Consider the following 18,161-nt stretch of genomic DNA (forward strand, 5'->3'; position numbering starts at 1 on the left):
ATACAATTGTTGTTGACTTCAAGCAGTGCAAAATTCGACCTTTGATACGAGAACTTGAAGGTTTGCTTATGAAGCAAATGCATATTGACATTAAACGTGTGCATTTACTTCAATGCAATAAGACAAATAATGTTGTTTACATCCATTTTTATAGAGTTGGATGCAATTCGATTCGCAAAAGACAATAATAATGTACACTATGTTAAGCATGAAAATATCAAGTACAAAATTCCAGTATATATGGAAGATATATATTATATTCGCAAAACTATGTCCCAATACGGAGAGATTCTCTCTATCGAAAAAGAAAAGTGGAAGAATTTTTTTCCCGGTATTCTAAATGGCGTACGTTTGTTACGCATGCGCTTGAAGAGGCCTATACCTTCTTATGTGACTTCCGGCCAGGAAACAAGAATTCCGTGCAAATCACTTGTTACCTTGTATATGCCTCTCAATTCTCCCAGGAGGAAAATGGAAGCTCCTCTCCCCTTAGAAAAAGGGTGACAACGAGATCCAACTCAAAAAAAAAAATATCTAAAAAATCGGCTCAATCGGCCATGTAAAGCTTGTACGCAAATAGGCCTGAATAAAAATATCCTTTAAATAAAAAAAAAGATAGGTCTGAGTATTATTCAGTTCTTTCATAAATGATAGTTGCAATCAGCTAGGTAAAAGATTGTAATCATGCCAAAGGTTTTGATCTGGAACAATGAACAATCTCGCAATAAGCGAGAAAATTAATTATAAGAGCAGTTTGCCCCTCTGCACTCAACCACTGAAAATATTTCGAATTTCTATGTGTCGCTTTTGCACGATACCAAACACTGTCAGCTTAAAGCGAAATCAATTTTCAGTTCAGCAACGCCATCGCACGGTATCATATTCAACATATCATGTCAATCGTATGGGTGCGAAGTGCTACTAGTTTGACGCTGACAAATTTGACATATCTCTCCCCCAATTCTATGTATGAGATTCGATGCGGACTCGCCTGAGGGCGCCATGCGCGCAAATAGAATGTTGCCAATGATTTGTTCGGGAAATGTGAGAGCTGGTTATCTTGTTAATATGATGTTTTTGACGATACGCTTTGTGCGACGATTCGTTTAATTCATTCGGTTGAAAATTCGCGCACCTTATTTTGGCACTGCATTTCACCTAAATGCTCGTTCATACCAAACAAATGTTCAATTTTGAGCTATTTGTGGCTATTTCATAACACTGAAAATTTTATCATAAATTGCTGACCTAATTTTTGATGACATGGAGAAAAAATTATGTTGCTATTCGCGATTAAGTTCTACCCATTCTTGTACAGGGTAAATTTTGAAAAATTACGACAAAAAATGTTGAAATTATAACTAACGACCAAATGCACCAGAATGAAACATAATCAACCATGGTTTCAAACACAGTCCGAATATATTTCGAACTCGTACAGATTATTTCGGGAACCTTTTCGAATGTTTGATTTTGCAAACGTCAGTTTTTCCTCACTCTCAGTCGGATACTTTCCTGAAACAGCAGGCCACATTAGTCAGCCATTCTCTCGCGAACGGTGCCACGGATCGGATTGAAGAAAACTGTGAAACACTGCATCCTTCACAAGTAAAAATCTCAAGCAAACAGTATATGTGTACTGTGTACTGCAATGTGGCTTTCAATCGGACTAGACACAGAACAGATAAAAAAGCTGGATTTTCCATCGTGATTCTTCTTTCAGTATAGTTCATATTGTTTTCAAAGCTTGCAATTGCCTAATCATCCGAACAAGTGCGAAAAGTATTTCTGTTTGTGCTTGATAGTGAAGCAATGTTGAGGGAGTGACAAACAATGGATGGACAGTGGATAAGCAATCAATATTGTGCATTTGTTTCGTAATCCGGTTCTATAGGACATTTCAAACGCCATTGTGAGGATTTTCAATGTTTTCTTCTTAGTGGTTTCATCGCATCCTTTTTACGACTCACTACTACACTGTTTGGGAGGGAGAGTGCAAAAGGGATAAAGTTTGGAAGGAATCCGAAACATTTGTAGTAAGGGCTGGATAAGACTGAGAGAGCCGATAAGTGTAAAAGCAAAAGGCGAAGAGAAAGCGCAGAACAGTGAGAGTGTAGTTCTTCGTGCTAAAAGGGTGGTGGGTGGTAACTGATGATGTTCGTTCGAATGGGATAACAATTCCAGAAACGGGAGAGAGTGATTATTTTCCTTGGTTACAACTCACCGAAACTCGTGTGTGTGTTTCAGTGCTGCCAGATTTTCACCCGATGTTTGCGCTTCGGGCTCAGTGTCATTAGACTCGTACCACTAACCATACAATTGACCTGTATCCTAAGTTCTTTTCCCATTGAAAACACTCGGTTCGGGCTCTTTTCGTGCAGTCGAGCATTCGAGCGTGCAAACCAATAACAGATTAAACTTTACAAAACTATTTCAATGATCAAATTTCAGTGCAAATATCAATATCGGGAAATTGTCTTAACATTAATGATTATTCGAGCTAGCGACATTCGATTTTGTGCTGCTTTACACCATTTTTATGATGAAATAATGTGGATAAGTAACTTGAAATCGAACACGGAAAAGTTAAGCAAGTTTGAAAGTATCACAAAAATTATCGACTCAATGGGAAAGCCTTATATACCATTCGAAATTCCAATGTGTAATTACCGAAATATCTGAAATAATTTTTGTAGATATAATCGAAAGCTCACCCAGCTCTATAGCCTATAATTCAATTTTTCTGACCCGACTTGAGTAACGCTTGCATTAAAAAATGGACTTTTTTCGGATGGTGATTGAAAAAGCTTTTCCATTTTACATGGAAGGCAAACATTTAAGCTTACTTGCAAAAAAACGCTCTTGTGAGCGCCTTCCGGCAGTTAACCAGAACATTCGCCATGGCATGTTTTTGAGTTTTTCCTTCGGTTTATTTATCAATTTCTCCTCAGGTTCAGTGGCAAAATTGTTGGAGTATATCTTACGCTTCAGGTTGACTTCCGGCAAGCATTTCGTACAATAAATCTCCCCGTTCATGGCCAATCCAGCGTGAAAAAAGATTGGCATTGACATCCATTTCTCGCTGATTGTCAGCCGCCTCATTAAACATAACTCAAAATTGAGTGACACACCACTCAAACTCATAAAAAATGCACGTACTCTAAACTTGAGTTATCACCTATCTACTCATTTTTTAAGTGAAGGGACGAAGCTGTTAAAATTTGAATATATTTTACTTGCAATAAGAAAAAAATATTTTTAATTAATTTCACACAGTTCACAATTTGAGTTCCTTGCACTCATAATAAAGACGTTTATGTTTACATACAAAGTCATTCCACAAACGAATTTCCAGACATGACAGTCACGATCTTTTTTTGGCGCACATCTACGGTCCTCCGTGAAGTGAGTTCCCATCATCACATTCATAATGCAACTGTCAAACCGTGAGAACCCTTTCGATTCGTTATTCATTTGTATATATTGAGATTTTATGGCACACTTTGGTTGAGATGATAACGATGCAATTAATCTCGCGCTCAAACAAGCGGTGAGTGCGGTCATTTAAGAAAGTACCGGGAACGAACCAGATTTTGTTTTAATATTTGTAGGCACATACATGTCTTTATTATTTATCTTTGGTCATTCTTCTTTCTTTTGGGAATGGGAGGCCAAAAAAAGTGATTGAAACCGTTTCCTTTTGACTGGTTTGGAGTCGAAATAGAACGATTCGGATATTCTTATGTTGGACTTCTCGCTTAGTACAATTGAAACCAAAAAAATCTATTGAAAACATCTATGACTGATGATTTATGGTTTCAAAACCCCCAAATTCAAATTGAAAACTCAAAGCTCACTCTAATGTATGAATAAATGCGAGAGAAATCATGGCTTGAACAAATTTTACTCAAATCCATCCTCAAATTTTGACAAATTGTTCCCGTTTATGAATTTGAGTAGTCGCCAGTCACGTACCCAGAGGGGAGGGGGGGGGGGGTGTTCGAGGGGCCCTGGCCCTTCCCGAAATCAAAAACAGATATATGATTATCTAGAAGATCTCAGACATGTGTTACAGAAATAACAAGACAGTAAACGTAAAGAAATGTAATACAATAACAGTTCCAGTGGAAAAGTTTAAAGTGTCTGTTAAAAACATCCGTAAAAGGCACACACAGCTATATATTTTGTCGTGAATACGACTTACTTTACTATGGGGCGCCTTTTCAAAATTAGCCATATGGAAGAATGGGCAGAACTTAATCGTGAATATCTCGACTTGTATTAATGGTAGCAACATAATTCTTTCACCATTTCATCAAAAATATGATCAGGAATTCAGGATAATATTTTGAACAGTGTGCGATAACCACAAACAACTCAAAAATTAAGTTTTCTTAAAATTTGAAAACAACGCGGAAAACTCTTTACTTTCGCTTGGGTTTTTCGCGCAAGGACGACGATTTTGAGGTAGTCAGGCACATATCTTCAACTGAATGCGTATAAAAGGGGAACCGTGGTCGAAAATCGATAATTTCTTCTTGTGCGTTGGATGGAAGCAGACGTCGTGGGACCAGCAGCTTCGGAGAGTGCACCTTCTGCGTGGTTAAAAACCTCAAACGCTCAGGTCGCATCTCTCATTCGCTTGCTGGCCATCAAGGCGAGAACCAGCAGCGACTGAAACTGGATTCTGAGTCTGTTATTGGATCTAAATTTAGGTCCTGAACTCAGGGTCCAGTTCTCTATTCCAGACTTCTATTCGGTTCTTCTTAAAACCATAATAATACTCCTAAAGAATTATGCGGAATTTACTTTACTGTACCTCTACACAACCCATTTTTGTCGTGAATACGACTTACTTTACTATGGGGTGCCTTTTCAAAATTTACCCTCTGAGAGAGTGATAAGTTTCTGATCGTGAATATCTATTGTTGTATCTAATGAATCAACATAATACTTGCGACATGCCGACATGGAAATATGATCACAATTTTATGATAAAATTTTCAGTTTTGTGACATAGTCTCAAATAATTCAAAATTAAACTTTTCTGAAATGTTTGGTATAAACGAGTATCAAAGAGGATAATTCATAAGGCGCGTTTGCCTTTCTCGTATTTTTAAAGCTCATAGCTCAGTGATCTGTGAAAGGATTTATATAATCTAACTACCAATAGAATCGAAATTTTTCAATTTAAACGTGTATTGCAAAAGCATTGAAGTATTTCAATAGTACACTATTGAAAAACCTGTCTCATTTGCTCCATGTCAACACCAGCCAATCAGAACGCGTTCCAAGGAAGAGAACAAAATATCTGCTGCTGTACAACAAATCGTCCGGGAAAAATGTTCCGAAAAGTGGTGAATATCGCAGTGAGTTCCTCAATTTGGTCCTTGTGAATGCTAGAAACGAATCCCTACAGCATATTGATAGTTTCTTTCAATAAATTATGCAAATCCGAAATGAAATAATCGACAATAAAATTCTGTATGCGGCTATTTTTATAGCCGTTCGGACCGCCCATTAGTGAAAAAGCTACAAACGAAATCACATAAAAGGAAATCTCTTAACAAAAATTCAATCAGTTTGGATTCAATCGCCACTGCGAGCAGATGTGTTTTGTGTCGTCTGCACGCTTTCGACAAGAGCGATTACGTCACAGCTGCCAGTCATTAGCATTGGGAAAAAACAACGGTGGAGAGCATTGCACAATATCAGCCGTTCTAATGGCTCTAAAAGTTTTCTAAAGAACTATTAGGATTTGTTGTTCGAAAATCGTAGGGAAATATCCTCAGTTTACGGCAAATCAAGAACAGTTTGCTTAGATTTGTGCACTTTTCGCTGTGTGAAACTCACAGTAATCGAGATCAAGTGAAGCCTTCTTTGTTTTTGCGAAAAATGTTCCAGAGTTTAATGTCGTAGAGAATTACGCAATTTGACCTTTCTGAATGCTAGAAACGAGTCCCTCCAGCATATTGATAGTTTCTTTCAATAAATTATGCAAATCCGAAATGAAATAATCGACATTAAAATTCTGTATGCGGCTATTTTTATAGCCGTTAGGACCGCCCATTAGTGAAAAAGCTACAAACGAAATCACATAAAAGGAAATCTCTTAACAAAAATTCAATCAGTTTGGATTCTATCGCCCCTGCGAGCAGATGTGTTTTGTGTCGTCTGCACAGCTAGTTTCGCTTCCGACAAGAGCGATTACGTCACAGCTGCCAGTCATTTGCATTGGGAAAAAACAACGGTGGAGAGCATTGCACAATATCAGCCGTTCTAATGGCTCTAAAAGTTTTCTAAAGAACTATTAGGATTTGTTGTTTGCAAATCGTAGGGAAATATCCTCAGTTTACTGCAAATCAAGAACAGTTTGCTTAGATTTGTGCACTTTTCGCTGTGTGAAATTCACAGTAATCGAGATCAAGTGAAGCGTTCTTTGTTTTTGCGAAAAATGTGAAAAAGGGGAATGCGTACATAATTCATACAATTGATATTCGGAAGTGTTAAGGAACATGTCAGTTGTTTTCGTATTCACGACATCCAGTTATGTCTCTGACATTACCCACCCGCCTTTTTATCTTTGGGCCCCACCTGAAACGAAATCCTGGGTACGGGCCTGGTAGTCGCAACTCAAGCCATGAGTTATGTTCAAAGAGCGTGCTGAGTTGCTTCATTGTTTTTGCCAGCATGGTTAGGGCATGTTCAGGAGTTTTCTAGTTCTAGATGCATAGTTTATGCCAGTTACAAAATTTAAATCTGAATTTTATAACAAGAAAAACTGGCAGCCCCAGCAGTGTTTTACTCGTGTTTCAAATATACAAAAAATATAACGGCATCGTAGACCAGTTTTAAATTTGACAGAAGAACTGGTCGAAGAAATAAAACTAGAACGGCTTGCTGGGGATACGTTTGTTCCAGTTTCTGCTCTATTATAGATCTTCTATATAGAACTTCTAGCTGCTGAATTTGCTCTTAGAGTTTGATTGATATAGCTGTCAAATTTTGTCTGCTATCTCATGGGTTACTATGATTGTTGCTGCATAGGTAGCTTCGTCAGCAGTGATGCCACTTTTCCCTGAGTTCAAATCCGTAGATTTGCTCTATTGAGGCGAACTTTCCGTGTGGAACTCTTTCGACTGACAAATCATCCTTCCCAATAGAGACAACACAATTCACTGAATGCGTTTACATGTTTAGAATGAAAATTAGTAAATACCAAATATAAAAAACAAATCAAAATGTACGTAAAATTAACAGTTTAAAATTCTATGCGATAAAGACAGACCAAAGATAAATAATAAAGACATGTATGTGCTTATAAATGTTTTTGAAAAATGTGGTTCGTTCCCGGTACCTTCTGAAATGACCGCACTCACCGCTTGGTGGAGCGCGAGATTAATTGCATTGTTATCATTTCAATCAAAGTGTGCCATAAAATCTCAATATATACAAATGAGCTACCGAATCGAAAGGGTTCTCACGGTTTGACATTTGCATTATGAATGTATGATGGGAACTTAGCAGTGCAACCAATTTATCACCATTGGTGCCAGTTTCGCGGAGGACCGTAGATGTGCGCCAAAAAAAGATCGTGACTGTCATGTCTGGAAATTCGTTTGTGGACAGACTTCCAAAAATGAGTAATCGGCGACGATAGATGTTTGATAATTAGACACGAGAAAAAAAATATCGCTAACAACGATGTGACATTATTTTATTATTTTAAATAATAAAAAAATAATAAAATAATAAAAATAAATAATAAAAAATGAATAGCCAATAATTTTTTGAAGAAATTATGTCCTTTCCATAATGAACTGATTCCAAATCCGACTAAAACAGCACTAAATTACGATGTTTTCGAATCAGGGGAGTAGCATTCCTGAGCGTAAACATACGCTATCGTCGTATCTGTTGTCCAAAAAACGGACTCTTTGCTCGATCGATGGTAATCTTGGAGGTTCCCAGCGTTTTGGCCACATTTCGTACGGAAACACTCCTTTCTGCGCAAAAATAGAGTTTGTTCAGTTCACTTCGGGGGTTGGCGGTTCAATGCATAGGGCGCTGGTCTTACGAACCCGTTGTCGTATGTTCGAGCCCCGACCTGGAAGGATTCGTAGTGTCAGTAGAATTGTAGCACTAACCATTCACTGGTTCTGTACACTCTGCATCGGCTGCGAAGTCTGTTGAAACAGAAGGTCAAATTCCACTACAGGAATGTAATACCAAGGGTTAGGCTCAGTTCACTTGTGCCAACGTTTTTTTCTAATCCTCGAAATAGTTGTTAAAGTCAATTTCCGGAATAACCTTCACTGCGTGTAGCGGTTCACGTTTGATATCTTCAATCGACTAAAAACGATTTCCCCGGAGCCAGTGGCGTATCAAAGAAGGGGGGCTTCACGAATAGCTTCGCGCAAATGACGCATAACACTCAAATATTATTACTTGTTGACAGTTTTGCCGATCGGAAGGAATTCGGAGTGCACCACATCTCGATAATGAAAGAAAATTGTCAACATTACGTCAACGCGCTCTTGACCCTCATTGAACAACTTGTACCAATCAAAAACACTTGCTCGCAACATACAATTATCACCGAAGGCCTTTTGCCACGGCCGTTCTGAACGTTTCGGCACCACAAATTTGATCCACAAAATTTAATGGAACTTTTTTGTTGAATAATTTCACTCATTGTAAAAATCGCCGATTGCACTTTTAATACTTCAGAAAGACAGACGTATACCGAATACTTTGACGTGACAGTTGGTACAGATGTCACTGACAGTCATACCTAAAAAAGGCGGGTGGGTAATGTCAGAGACATAACTGGATGTCGTGAATACGAAAACAACTGACATGTTCCTTAACACTTCCGAATATCAATTGTATGAATTATGTACGCATTCCCCTTTTTCACATTTTTCGCAAAAACAAAGAACGCTTCACTTGATCTCGATTACTGTGAATTTCACACAGCGAAAAGTGCACAAATCTAAGCAAACTGTTCTTGATTTGCAGTAAACTGAGGATATTTCCCTACGATTTGCAAACAACAAATCCTAATAGTTCTTTAGAAAACTTTTAGAGCCATTAGAACGGCTGATATTGTGCAATGCTCTCCACCGTTGTTTTTTCCCAATGCAAATGACTGGCAGCTGTGACGTAATCGCTCTTGTCGGAAGCGAAACTAGCTGTGCAGACGACACAAAACACATCTGCTCGCAGGGGCGATAGAATCCAAACTGATTGAATTTTTGTTAAGAGATTTCCTTTTATGTGATTTCGTTTGTAGCTTTTTCACTAATGGGCGGTCCTAACGGCTATAAAAATAGCCGCATACAGAATTTTAATGTCGATTATTTCATTTCGGATTTGCATAATTTATTGAAAGAAACTATCAATATGCTGGAGGGACTCGTTTCTAGCATTCAGAAAGGTCAAATTGCGTAATTCTCTACGACATTAAACTCTGGAACATTTTTCGCAAAAACAAAGAAGGCTTCACTTGATCTCGATTACTGTGAGTTTCACACAGCGAAAAGTGCACAAATCTAAGCAAACTGTTCTTGATTTGCCGTAAACTGAGGATATTTCCCTACGATTTTCGAACAACAAATCCTAATAGTTCTTTAGAAAACTTTTAGAGCCATTAGAACGGCTGATATTGTGCAATGCTCTCCACCGTTGTTTTTTCCCAATGCTAATGACTGGCAGCTGTGACGTAATCGCTCTTGTCGAAAGCGTGCAGACGACACAAAACACATCTGCTCGCAGTGGCGATTGAATCCAAACTGATTGAATTTTTGTTAAGAGATTTCCTTTTATGTGATTTCGTTTGTAGCTTTTTCACTAATGGGCGGTCCGAACGGCTATAAAAATAGCCGCATACAGAATTTTATTGTCGATTATTTCATTTCGGATTTGCATAATTTATTGAAAGAAACTATCAATATGCTGTAGGGATTCGTTTCTAGCATTCACAAGGACCAAATTGAGGAACTCACTGCGATATTCACCACTTTTCGGAACATTTTTCCCGGACGATTTGTTGTACAGCAGCAGATATTTTGTTCTCTTCCTTGGAACGCGTTCTGATTGGCTGGTGTTGACATGGAGCAAATGAGACAGGTTTTTCAATAGTGTACTATTGAAATACTTCAATGCTTTTGCAATACACGTTTAAATTGAAAAATTTCGATTCTATTGGTAGTTAGATTATATAAATCCTTTCACAGATCACTGAGCTATGAGCTTTAAAAATACGAGAAAGGCAAACGCGCCTTATGAATTATCCTCTTTGATACTCGTTTATACCAAACATTTCAGAAAAGTTTAATTTTGAATTATTTGAGACTATGTCACAAAACTGAAAATTTTATCATAAAATTGTGATCATATTTCCATGTCGGCATGTCGCAAGTATTATGTTGATTCATTAGATACAACAATAGATATTCACGATCAGAAACTTATCACTCTCTCAGAGGGTAAATTTTGAAAAGGCACCCCATAGTAAAGTAAGTCGTATTCACGACAAAAATGGGTTGTGTAGAGGTACAGTAAAGTAAATTCCGCATAATTCTTTAGGAGTATTATTATGGTTTTAAGAAGAACCGAATAGAAGTCTGGAATAGAGAACTGGACCCTGAGTTCAGGACCTAAATTTAGATCCAATAACAGACTCAGAATCCAGTTTCAGTCGCTGCTGGTTCTCGCCTTGATGGCCAGCAAGCGAATGAGAGATGCGACCTGAGCGTTTGAGGTTTTTAACCACGCAGAAGGTGCACTCTCCGAAGCTGCTGGTCCCACGACGTCTGCTTCCATCCAACGCACAAGAAGAAATTATCGATTTTCGACCACGGTTCCCCTTTTATACGCATTCAGTTGAAGATATGTGCCTGACTACCTCAAAATCGTCGTCCTTGCGCGAAAAACCCAAGCGAAAGTAAAGAGTTTTCCGCGTTGTTTTCAAATTTTAAGAAAACTTAATTTTTGAGTTGTTTGTGGTTATCGCACACTGTTCAAAATATTATCCTGAATTCCTGATCATATTTTTGATGAAATGGTGAAAGAATTATGTTGCTACCATTAATACAAGTCGAGATATTCACGATTAAGTTCTGCCCATTCTTCCATATGGCTAATTTTGAAAAGGCGCCCCATAGTAAAGTAAGTCGTATTCACGACAAAAAAATATTTCGACGAATAAGGTTTCCGAGCGAAATATAATTCAAAGTACTTTTTGCCCACAGTAGTACGAACTGTTCTGATGATCACACCTTCCGTTTTGACCAACTGATTTAGTGAAACGTTAGAAATAGTTCATAATTCGTGCACAATTTTCTTACAATTATCTGGAAAAAGTAAATGCATCAACACTTGAGACACACAGATTTTTAGATTGAAATGTAAACAATAATACACACTAACCATAAGTTGCAATGTTGTATTAAAAAAACAAAGGCGCATCAAAATCGTGCTTAGATTTTCTGGAATTTGACTATAGTAACGATTTGGACCTAAAATCTCCTTTTAATTTGATAGCCCGACTCGTCTTTAGCTTAATGTACGGTTGTAGACGACTCTCCCAACTTGCTTGAACAAAAAAAAACTCTTTTGATGTTTTTACAGGTTCCGGCTTTTGATTTCAGCCCAAATCAGTCTTCCTGTCTGTCAGCAAACGTACACATTTAGAAAATTTCGCAGAATTCAGTCATTTTTTTACCGAATTTTCAACAGCTGAACGTTCGGTAATCAGTTCGGTAATTGAATTGATTACCGATCGTACGGTTATTGCTGAACTGTCAAACAACTACCGTAAACTGTAAGCCAAATGGATATAACTGATTGCTCCTTCGGTATTTTTTGTGTTTGTTCTCTTTTGGTTGAAACTCTGGACTTAAGGATTTCAAAATTTTCAACTTACCATTAGGTTTTTCGGATTCGGATTCCGTTTTTCGCAGAAACGAATGCATAGAACTCCAACCTGTTGTGGAATTATGAACGCCTTCCAAAACAATGCGCAATCCATCGAGTCCACCAGAAATTATCCTCGAACGATTTTTGTTGGCAGCTACTTCAATCCATTCGATGAACCGTTTAAGATTTTTTTCGTTTGGTTAATAAAAAGACACTTACTGAAAACTTTACTAACTGTTTGACAGTTAGTTTCACAACAATAATTTTTCACAAAAGTTCTGACAGTATGATTTTGACCGTACTCGGCGACTATTTGAATAGACCGTATGAATTGTATATCTATCTATAGAATTCTGTATTGAAAATTTACGTAAAACTGATCGTCTGGTAAAAATTTGAATAATTATTATAAAATAAAACTCATGTACCGAAATATAGGCTATTTCTATTGATTACCGAAAGTTCTTGTCAAATATATTACCTAACAAAGGAATTAAATCTTAGTGTGTAACACTTCTATTGCAGTACCAGGATTTAGCATTTTATAGTACAAAACAAAAACAATACTTGAATTGTCCTGGCATGCTGAGATGCCATATAAAAATGTTGTCTAGTCAATTCAATTACAAATCTAGCAGCACAGTTCACCACCCACCCACCACCACCACCACCACCACCACCACCGCAACCATTCCAACGGTGATCAATTCACTACTGGCGGGAAACGAGTGTGCGACCCCTCGGAAAGCAACTCTCACCCATCTCTGAACTTCCTCGCTCTCTCCCTCGCTAAAGGACTGTGTTTCCGTGCAGCATAAATACTTGAGGGGGTTGGTTGGTTGGTTAGCATACTCGACCGGAGCCAACAGGATGGATACCCGTATATATCTATCTGTACATAGCAGAAATATCGGTGACCGAGGGAAGCAGGGGCAGGCAGCCAACATATTCGCAGGCTGGCACCACACTGATGGTGGTCTGGCACGGTTTGGTACCGTATTTGTTGAACCAGTTGTATGCCAGAAAGAGAACAAGTGAGATCAGCAGCAGCAGGGACTTTCTGCATGCTTAATAAAAAGTTCAAATATCGATTTTTCAATTCCATATCCTAGTCTTTTTTTTCGGTCGGTTAATGTGCTCAATCGTTGATTTTACAGATTGCAGTGAATCGTGATGGTTTTGGAATAGGCCAACTGAACTTGTGCGGAAAAAAATAGAAACATAAAAGTGTCATCTTAGTGAGCTCTGAAAATGTGCAACAAGGGCCAGTCTGTAGACCATTCAAACTAGTTGGATATCTGGTGGGGTGGACCTACGAATGACAAACAGTAACTCCGTAGTTCAGTGATTAGGGACTCTCGGACAGAAACAGTAACAGTGAACGTAAAAAACGTAAATCAAACCCGTGTCGAGTCGTCATATTCGAGGATCCGTCTGGTGAAAATGATGAAAGCTGTAATGGTGGATTCCGAAAAGTATAACTAACACCACTACCGAAGTTTTCGCGTATAATGGGGCTCCAAAGTCCAAGGAAAAACAGCATCGAAAACAGTACGGTGTTAAGTGAAAATTCGTCGAAAACTGTCGGCAAATGTGCAGTGTAGGATATCTACGGAAGGCGAACAGTGTTGTGACTCTTTCGGGGAGCCCCGCCAACACGAGCTCCCTGGGACCGTCCTGAAAAAAAACTGTATATATCCTTACAACAGTATTATTTTTTACATGCGGAGTTATATTTTCTGGTGCAATGTGCATATGCTTGAAAATTATTCACACATGCTTGTGTGCTTTTTCGACCCATTCGACACTTGATTCAATCGTAACGACGTGAACTAATTTTCTCTCGGGAACTAATCTATTGATTTTTTTTTGTTTTCCGACTTTTTACTACCATAAATCATCTGTTTGCAGCAGAAAGAACTGCTTGGAAGGCTCACTTTCAGTTACAAAAATTACTCACTCTCGAATGTTCTTGCATTTCAATGACGCATTAGAACTTGTGGGTTTGAAATTTAATATGCTAAAGAAAAAAGTGAACTGCAAGTAAATTTACTTCCCAAATAATGTCGGTTGTTAGTTGCATCAAAATACAGCAACTTCTCGATCGCGAATTACACTTTAACGGCTTTAGAAAATAAAACAAACAAACGCTTACTCGAGAAAGCAAATGAGTAGTTTGCTTATTCAAACTATTGCCGTTTGCTAACAACACTTTTTCCTCATCTCAATGACAGTTTGTGAAATTTTCTCCAAAAGTAAATTAGCCTCCTTTGATTCGAAGAAAGAATCGACCCATTTGCTCACTGAGGACAGATCTCAACGACGCAAATAACGCGTCGGTCAAAACGATCCCGAGCTGACGAAGAAAACAAAACTGTTTTTTGCCAAATTTTATTCAGCAATCTATTGTTTTTGAAGAACAATACAATCGCCCCAACGAAGTGAACATTTCTACTCCACTTTTGTAAAGGTGTTTTTAGGAGGTTACTCTATTGTCTAAAAGTTGTTTTGACGGTTGTAAAGTGATGTCTCTACTCAGTTTTGTTTGGCACATCATCATCACATAAAGAGTGTATCGAAAAGTAGTTAGCTACATTGAATATTGAATAGAAAGCGAAAAAAACATATTTTGACATCAGTTTTCGATATATTGTAGAAAAATTACATTTTTATGCATTTCACTGATTATATTGAAGAGAATCCTTGTTTCTGTGAAACGCTCGCACTTTGGAATTGACATTCTCCATTAAATTCTGCACAGTTACTTTTGTGACTTTCCTGGTGGCAGCTGTCCTGTTTTTTTTTTAACTCCTGCATGTTTTGGGACACTGTACTCTCCTTCCGAAAGTGCCGCTTGACAATTGCCCAATACCTTTCAATTGGCCGAAGATCCGGACAGTTCGGTGGGTTGATGTCCTTTTCCACGAATTGTACATTATTTTTTGACCACCACTGTAGAACGGAGCGTAGTGGGCTGAAGCCAAATCCGGCCAGAATAGATGAGGAGCCTTATGCTTTCTGTACAGTGGCAGCATTCTCTTCTTCAAACATTCTTCCTCGTACACCTTGGCCTTAATTGTGCCCTTCTTGAAGAAAATCGACGACCGCAAACCACAGGTACAAATTGCTTGCCAAACCAACAACTTCTGCCCAAACTTTTCCATCGCCACCGTGGTGTCAGCATCGTCCAGGTCCTGGTACACCGATTTCATTTACTATTGCGGTCCGGGCAGCGCTCGAGAGTCTTCCTTGGCGTAGGTTTCGTCGTCGATTAGGATGCATCCGTCTTTATTCTGTAGATTCCGGTTATACAGTTTTCGCGCTCTTGTTTTGGCCAGAACTTGCTGTACCAGGGACTTTTTCGACACCTTCTGCTTTTGTACGTTTTCAGGGAGTTCCGAACTTTGATCCGTTGAATCATCCCGATGCTGGTGTTGAACTGCTTGGTCAAAACCCGCGTCGACGCCGATGGGTTTTTCCTGATGTACTCAACCACTTTTAAGTCCCGGCCGGACTGGCTGGGACCCGTTTTCCTACCGGATCGGGGCAAATCCTTCATGGAAAGGGTCTTACCGAACTTGTCGATAATATTTTTGACACTGGTGTGGTGCACTTTCACCCGTTTTGCAATTTCGTTGTACGTGACATCACTTTCTGAGCACCAAGTGTGCAGAATTTTCTTTCGCGTTTCCGGATCAATTCGACTCATCATTGAAACGATAAACCGTACCGAAACCAATCGATTGCGCAGCTGTTATTGACATGTAAACAAACATGTCACCGCAAAACACACTGCAAAAATTTTACATTTCAGAGTAATAACTGTTTGAATGTTGCTAACTACTTATCGATACACTCCTTACAAAAGAAAATATTTCTGTCGTTCAGTGTGGATGCACCTAGAAATAAATACTAATGTGGTACAGCGAAAGTTAATACATAAATAATCACGAATTTGATTATATTTCTTAGCAAATACGAGCAAATCACAATCTTGTCAATTTTATTTATCCAGAACTGGTTAAATAGTATCTCAATAATTAATCTAAACTCAGAGTTCGTGCACTTTTATTTGATCCTGGGAGCATTTTACTAAGAATTCAATAAAAGTGCAGAAAACTCAGAGTTTGGGTAAATTATTGAGATATTTTTTTACCCAGATATGGGTAGAAGAGATTACCAACAAAGTTATTCGCTCTTATTTTCCTGTAAGCTTCATAAAATTATAGATAATTTTCCTATCAACTTTCCGAGTACTTCAGAAGTATTTATTTCTCGGTGCATCTAGATTACCGTGTATGGGTTGGTAGAATAATCGGTTATTATTTCTTTAAAAATGAAGAAAGGACGACGCGTTACCGTGAATGGAAATCGATACAGAACCATGATCAATAAATTTTTGTTGCCAAATCTTCAAGATATGGATGTGAACGAAATATGATTTCAACAGGGTGGTGCCACTTGTCATACTGCGGCCGTACAAATCAACTTATTAAAAGAAGATTTCAACGACAACATTATTTCGAGAAATGAACCGGTAAATTGGTCTCCGCGTTCGTTTGATTTGACGCCATTCGATTAAACGATTCAACGTGTATTTGCTGAAATACGCTCTCGAATGCTTGAAAAGGTGGTCGAAAATTTAACCCCTAGAATGACCTTTGTGAAAAATAGCCGTGGTGGCCATGTGCCCGAAATCATGTTTTAATGTTAAAACCAAGAAATTATCTGCCAAATAAAAAACAATGGCCATTTCAAATCGTCTGTTTTATTAAAATTTCAAATCAGCAAGCTATTGAAAAAAACACCCTTTACTAAAAATTTCTCCTTATCCTTAAAAACGCTTCAATCGCAGGGATCGCTTCATCAGTCGATGCAAATCTTTTTTTCCTATAATCTTCTTCTTTAATTCTGACAAGAGTAAATGATGGCTGGGGGCTATTTCTGGTGAAAATGGTGTATGCAGTAGCAATTCGAATTTCCTTTCATGGAATTTGATTAGCTCGACGATTTTCTTGCTGCCTTTCGTTCAAGCCATGTGGTACCCATTTTTGCATCTTTGCATGCACTTTTCTCATGGCTATCAAGTGATCAGAAATCACTGGTTGTGACACATTCAATATCTCAATTAATTATTTTTTTTTTGAGTTGGCGTGCAATTTTGGGTTTGGAAATTTTTTCGACCATCTAGTCGTTGTTTATAACTAAATCACGATGGGTGTTCAAACATTGAATTCTGTCGGACGATAGAGGGTATGCTAATTCAAACTTAGACGAACCACTCTTGAGGGGAATTCACTCCCAAAAGTAGCAATGCTTCGATACAATCGTGCTGTTTGATTTCCAAAGTTTAGAACATACGGTTTTCGAATATCAAAGGTTACATTGTCGCAGATATATACTTCACTTCTGCCTCTTGAAAACGTCGTTATATAATGTTCACGAGTGGGATTTACCTGGAAAAGATTGAGTATTATTCTGTCGGTCACGGACTCACTAATTTCGGAATAATGATCATATTTCGATCTATCGAGGCATACGTAGACAAAAGTCGACAGAATACAACATTCAAATGCGGAATTAAGCCTTCTGTTTAAATTTCGCAAGCGAAAAAGTCAGTGTATAGGAAAGATGTATTATTAATACCTACGCTTCTTCTGACGCAAAGAAACCTTACAGATCGTTTCGATATTTAGTTTCTGAATATAAGTATAAAATTATAAATAACCTTTGTAAGTTTGTGTCCTTATCGATGATAGAAAGGGGAAGCACCGAAAGGCTCTCACTTGCTAGTACGTAACTTTTATTGCAGTATACTTGTTTTACTCCGTTACTGTAGTGGCGCTGCATGTCCCTTATTAACTTAGATTGAAAGCATTCAAAAATGAAAAGTTTAGATACTATAAAGTTAAAACGGCTTGAAATGGCAATGCCCAGCCACATTCGAGAGCAAACCAGGGCTTAAAGACTGTACTGCTAATTCATAAAGTATCAATGTTCTGTTTAAAAAAATGACTATAGGATATTTAAAGACTATGAAATATCCTTTTCGGTGAAAATTATCTCACTATATGTTAAATAAAAGCGAGGTTGCTGTTAAAAAATAATGACAATAGGTTTTTTCGTCTAGATTAGCTCATTCATTGTTACATTGGTAAGCAATTTTTCATGGATTCCAATGCATTAAATTTTTGCGTTTCATTTTTCCCTTTCCAGTCGCTAAACGCTCGAGACTCCGG

The 18,161-nt window shown here is 38.1% G+C and overlaps 1 protein-coding gene across 8 annotated transcripts in view; it reads left to right on the forward strand.

Moving 5' to 3' along the window:
• The first annotated feature begins 1,506 nt into the window (after positions 1-1,506).
• Positions 1,507-18,161, forward strand: part of LOC131425693 (uncharacterized) — an 88,579-nt gene continuing 71,924 nt past the window's right edge. Inside the window, exons 1-2 of one of the 8 annotated variants that reach the window (XR_009229015.1) lie at positions 1,507-1,608; positions 13,080-13,473. The gene's annotated coding sequence lies outside the window, so the exon portion shown is untranslated. The other 7 variants (XR_009229018.1, XR_009229017.1, XR_009229016.1 and 4 more) reach the window with 7 other exon arrangements.

Source organism: Malaya genurostris, chromosome 1, assembly GCF_030247185.1.
Source record: "Malaya genurostris strain Urasoe2022 chromosome 1, Malgen_1.1, whole genome shotgun sequence".
NCBI lineage: Eukaryota > Metazoa > Arthropoda > Insecta > Diptera > Culicidae > Malaya > Malaya genurostris.